Raw genomic sequence first — 6,830 nt, forward strand, 5'->3', positions numbered from 1 at the left:
ATTAAAATCGCTTTTAAAACGTCAGACACTTAAACAAACTGACAAACCTAACGTAGATAAAAAAATAACTTCATGATTTACGATTCTATTTTTACCGTGTATTTATGACAAATTTAAGAGTATTATCAAAGATTTTAATGTTAAATTATCCTTCTTTAAATAAACTTGATGGAATTATTAAAGCACAAAAAGATAGTCTTTCTCGTGAATCGAAGAAGAACGTTGTTTACAAAATCAATTGTAAAAATTGCAACGCTTCTTATGTGGGACAGACCAGCCGTAAATTAAAGACGAGAATTAATGAACACAAAAATGACATTAACAAAAGGAGTGGGAATTTATCTGTTATTTCTGAATATAGGTTATAATTAGAACATGATTTTGATTGGGTTAACACAGAAATTTTGGATAATGAGAGATATATTGGAGTAAATGATTGGTGACTGAAATGCTGAATATTAAAATGCAAAACAACGGTTTAAATTTGAAATCAGACACAGAGTTCTTGCACCATGCTTATACGAACATAATTAAAAAATTCTGATTGTATTTAAATATTCTGAAGCAGCTATCTACAATATGTTTCAATTGGATGACTTACGACAATTGTTGTTTCCTTTCTTATTTTTGTATTTCTTAATGTCGATTTCACAGTTGACTTTATGATTGACACTGCGAACGTTATGTGGTCTTAAAATTTATTTAATACTTCTTTTTTGTCAACTGAATTTATTAAATATATATTTTTGTGCAGTTATGGTGTACGGTAAGTAAATCTCCATTTAATTTGTGTACTTCTAATATTTGTCTCTAATGATAATTTGTTTGATTTAGTTGTTATTCAGTTAATCAACTAATTGAGGGTTACAAACACTCTCCGGATAAGGTAATCCGTGAGATTTACTTACTGCACTCCATGGCTTGAACTTTGGATCGTCTTCTTGTTAGGATTAAGAACTGCAAAATGATGAGGAAGGCTTGAACATAGTCGAACCGTTCATGTAATAAACATTTTTGAATTATATGTATATAAGTACCGCACGAATTACTGCGTTTTTTCAGGCTCTTAATTGCCCGTTATTTATTCTTGTGTATTTTAGTTAATTATTTCAAAAGCCCAATTTGATTAATTTATTGTTTTTATTTTCTTAAATTTACTGTTATTTGCTTCAAAGGCATTTGAAAAATTACCTATTGTTGCCTGAATAATACTTATTTGTTTTTTATATGTTGTTAGTTGTTTCGAATCATACGCAAGATCTATTTGTTCATTATAGGGTAAGTCAGGGGAATACGCCACACTTAAGCGAAATTAGATTTTTTAGTAATTATTTGTTCCATTTAAAATAACTTTATATACTGATATTTTTCTTCCATCCTTTATCTATTATTTGTGTATAATTGGAATCAAATATATTCATTTTTTGTTATTAAAAATGAAGAAATACGAAAGTGCTGAAAAATGAGAAATATGCCACATAAAAAAAATACATTTATTTTGTTTTTTTTTATTGCAAGAACACATTATTAATGATTTTTGTGATGAAAATATACATTTGTAACATAATATAGGTAATATAAACAATATAAGGATATAAGTAATAACTTCGATACATTAAGTTATATACAATATGTAAAATAAACTTTGAGACACATTTTTAATAGCATAAATATATCTTTCTACGAACAGCCCTCGTGAATCCATCTACTGCAACAATTAGATATTATCCAATTACATTTTGGGCCATTTTTAAAAGTAAAAGTATGTAATGTGTAAGTATGAAATGTATAAACAAATATTTGTTTTACTTTATATTTACATAGTGTTACAAGTAGTCTAAATTCCAGTAATCAAGAAAATTCAATTCATTAAAATGGATTAAAAAATTGTATTCTCTATTCAGAATTTTGAATTGAGCAGTAAAAATTTTTTTCTCAGCAGATTAAGCGAATCTTAAGCGAATCAATACAAAATTTTAGTTTTATGACATCTATAGACTATACAAAAATATTTTTTTTATTTAAAAAAACGTTATTTTATATTGTTATATTTTAATATGTTTATACCGTCGTGCAGCCGGAGTTGTCATTTTATGTAACGTCTAGCCGATCTAATTCTTATCTCAAATAAAAAAACTAAATTTTTTATTAATTTTCATGAAATTTTATCCTAATGAACTAAGAAAATCAAGAAAAAGTGCAGAATTAAAGAAATTGTATGAGTTTAAAAAAGAAGCTACAATTTTTACGAGAAATTTTTGACAACTTTATGAAAAAACAATTGTTTAGTTACATTTTTTTAAAAACGTTTTTAGTTCATCAAGGACAGTAGGATGTAGTGTCCTTGTTTACCAATATCCCTATTGAATTGGCTATTGAGAGTATTGATAAGAGGTGGAATTTTGTGAGAGATAAGGTCAATATCTCGAAAGATGAGTTTATATTGGGTGTCCAGTTTGTACTTAATTCAACTTATTATAGTTTTGATGGTCAATTTTATAACCAAATTTATAACCCTATGGGGTTGCCTTTCTCTCCAATATTAGCCGATTTAGTAATGAGAGATTTGGAAACAAGGGCATTGGAGACCTTGGGTTTTTAACCTTTGTTTTATTTTCGGTACGTAGATGACATCGTTATGGCAGTTACAAAAAATTTAGTTGACTTTACACTTGAGACTTTTAATTCGTTACATGACAGATTAAAATTTGCTTTAGAATTTGGCGACGACAAAATAAATTTTTTGAATACTACTATTATTAATAATAACAATTTAATTGAATATTTGACTGCTACCATAAGCCTATGTATTCGGGAAGATACCTTAATTTTTTATCGGCACACCCACTCTCACAAAAAAGAGGTATAATAATAGGTATGACAGATAGAGTGTTTTTATTATTGGATCCAAAGTATCACCAAAAAAATTTGGAACATATTGTTAGTACATTATTAAGAAATGATTATCTTATTGACTTAATTTTTAATACTATTAATGCACATTTAAAAATTCTCTTCCATAAAGGTATGATACAACAGGAAGAATCAAGTGACGAAATCAAGAGGGATTGTACTTTTTGGTTTGTACTACCATATGTTTCAAAAATTTCAGACGAGTTTAAAAAAATTATTAAAACATTTAATACTAAATTAGCTTTTACAAGTTTAAATAAATTAAATATTTTGATCAAGGGACATAAAGACATTCTCCAAAGAAAAAAAAATGTGGTTTATAAAATTTCATGTAAATCTTGCAATGCCTCTTATGTCGAACAGACTAAAAGAAAACTAAAAACTATTTGGCTAAGCACCGCAATCATATCAACCAGAATAGTAACAACCAATCAGTGATCGCAGAACATCGTATTGAATTTGATCGTGACTTCGATTGGGAGAATGTCGCGATTCTAGATGAAGAGCGTTTTCTGAATAAACGTTTAATATCTGAATGCTTTCATATATTAATGCAACAAAATAGTCTAAATTTATGCTCAGATACAGAAGGTGTACATCATACTTATATACAGTTATTAAAAGACATCAAATAGTTATATATTTTCGGTTATACAGAAATTTTATTTATGTATCGATATTATCTTTTTCTTTTTATTTTCGTGATTCTTTTTATTTTTATTTTCGTGATTTGACCTAACATGTCTTTCCCATTATATTAAATGTATTAGTCATGTTTCGTTCGAGCTGCGATCAACATGCATTTTTAATTTGATACTTTTTAGTGAATATTAATTGTATTTAGTTGATCCAATGTTGAGACGAATTCCTTATATGTCTTGGGGTGAGTCACCAGTTTTATTGTTAATTTGAAACTTGTTCAATAGAAATATTTATAATATAATTTAAAGTTTCGAATAGATTATAACATCAAATCTGCTAATCTGGTAGTGATTTTTTCTTTGACCTGAAGGGATTGATATTTTAAATTTGTTTGCTGAAGATGGTTCCAAACTGGAACGTACTATTTTTGGAATAAAGATTCTATTTTTGGATAAAAGAATTAAGATTGCGTATTGATTACCATGCTGACTCTCATTCGTCGTGGTTTTGGAATTTTTTGTTGTTGAATTTGGGAAAGTCCGTAAGAAGATTATATTAATATTATCTATACATATCTATCGAAATACTTCGAATTTCGATTTGTTACTTCAGGAACTATATTTTCATGAGTTTTACTATTTATTAATGAAAAAAAAAATCGAAAATGTTGAGTTTGTAAACTAGGATCCCCCTTTAATATAATACAATAATAAGCAAATAAATAAACATTTCAATTTATTTATTAAGTATTTGTCAATACGAATGTCCTGTCACAACGAAATTATGCGACAAAATGTTTGTTTATAACGCCCTAACCTACATATTAGCGAAAATGACTACTGGCATTTTACCCTAACAAAAGTAGTGGTATACTGCCTCAAACGTCATTTCATTTTATATGAGCCTGTAAAGTATGACTATTAAGAAAATGAATCAACGATGTACTGAATATTTTCATTTTAACCTACACTAATAGATCAACAAGCTAATCGAGCTAAATATTGTGTAATATTTAAATAATAACTTACATAAAGCATTATAAAAGTTATAAGAAGTACATTTTTGTATACCATGCCGTCATATTTACCTCATAAAAATAATACTGTTGCAAGGAAATTCTTGATACTTATGCAACACGTTAAGCACACAATTGTAAATAATTCTGTGTCATTAACGTAAGCGCTGCTAATCGGTATTATTGTTAAACACAACGAGTGGCATATTCCCCCAACTGGTGTATTCCCCCGACTTACCCTAATAATCAGTATCGGATAAATCTAGTGTACCAAAGAGGATTTTCGCTATTTGACCAACAAAATCAAAGACACCTAGCTGAAATCTCTGGTTATCAAGTCCTTTAATATCGTTAGATCTACCTATCAAATAATTATTTCTCTGTTAATTTTCAAACTTTTCAGTTTTCGCTTTAAACTTTCCTAATTCTTGCAATCCTGAACACATATATAGTATATTATTTCTGTACTTACTATAACATAAAATCTCGATTTTATCTAAATAAAATTTTAATATTTTCTCTTTTTCTTCTAGTGGAGTAAGTTAACATAATTTATAAATTTCCAATGATCTCTAAAAATATGTAAATCCGCTAAATTTTCAAAATATATTCCAGTTAGATGCTCAAGTGGTTGATTAATAAAGGTTTCTATATTGATTCGGTATTAACTGTCGGTATCATTCTGCAAAGAAAAATGTGCACGTTTTAGTTTATTAACATGTAAAATTTGATTACTCCTACCCTTTTTAATTTCATAATTAACATCGCTTATTCAGCGTATTACTTTAAATGAATCGTCATACTCATATCGGTTAGTTTTTTATTACACGTTCTAATCGTTTCGTGTAATACATAGACATAATCTCCCGGGTCCAGTATCAAAAGTTTTATACATTTATCATAATATTCCTTTGAAGCTTCCTTAGCTTTACGGAGATTTTCTTTTGCATGCCATTTAAAATAAGATAGTCTGTCGACTAAATCCGCGAGGAATTCTCTATGTGTAATTCCCTGCAAGGGTTCGGAAAGTGTTGAGGGTAAACGTAGTCTACGACCGAATATTAATTCGTAAGGAGATATTTTCGTTTCCTCATGATATGATGTATTATAAGAAAATATAGCGACGTCCAGAGATGAGTCTCAATCATCTTACTGATAATTAATGCAAAACTTTAAATACTCAGCTAATACATGATGTGAGCGTTCCAAAGATCCGTTTGATTGTGGATGGTAAACGCTGGCTTTAACTTGTTTTATTTAAAAAATTTTAGCAACCTCCTTCATCGTTTCTCCAGATATATTACTACCTTGATCAGGGAGCAATTCTGCAGGTGAACCAAAAGTTTAAATGAATTTATTAATAATCAATAATAAGATTTTATTCGGACCAACAGGAAATTAAATAATAAGTATGAGCATATTCAAGCCTATAACGGTTAAAGCTAGATCTTTTTGTCTAGATAATTCCCAGTGAATTATCGATATCCTATAAATGTACATGCATATATGTATATCATATTTTTGTAGTTATTCAAACTGCACGCCGAAATTTTTTCGGATTTTATATAACGCAATTAAACTACTGCAATAATATCACAAGTTAAATTAAACTGACAATGTGCTGAAAAACCTTAAAAAAATTTATTGCGAAAAATATTACATGGGCCAGGACTTGAACCCGGATCTCTTGTATTCTGTACGAGCATCCTAAGCCATTAAAACACAATGCCTAACAATTCTTTGAAATACTCCTCCCACTCTCTCATCTTTATCCCCTTATTTATCCTCTTCCACTTCTTTCTTTCCCTATTTACTATTTCCCAAACTTGTCTCTCATTCTTCGCTCCTTCCACTTTTCTTTCCCACTTCTTGTTCTCCTCATTTTTTTGGCTTTACCCAGCTCCTTATACTCCCTTTTTTTCCTGTACTCCTCTCCCCCCCTTACCTTTCCTCCATTCCCTTAATTTCCTTCTCACCCTCGCTTTCTTTTCACCACATTTCCTACTTCACCATTCTCTTCCATTCCTTTCTTTACTCTTCCCCTTTTATATGCTTCCCAATATCTCCCTTATTCTCTCCTTCATTTCCTTCATACTCTCCTTACCGTTCCCTTCCTTCCATTCCATTCTCCTTAACATCTCTCTAAATATTTCTCTACCTTTCTCATCCCATACTTCCCTACATACCCCTCTCCCTTCTCTTCCCTCTTCTTTTCTCCTGCCTCTTTCTCTCTTCATTGTTACTATCAGCGGATGGTGAT

The sequence above is a fragment of the Trachymyrmex cornetzi genome, unplaced genomic scaffold, assembly GCF_001594075.2.
Source record: "Trachymyrmex cornetzi isolate Tcor2-1 unplaced genomic scaffold, Tcor1.1 scaffold956, whole genome shotgun sequence".
In the NCBI taxonomy this organism is placed as follows: Eukaryota; Metazoa; Arthropoda; class Insecta; order Hymenoptera; family Formicidae; genus Trachymyrmex; species Trachymyrmex cornetzi.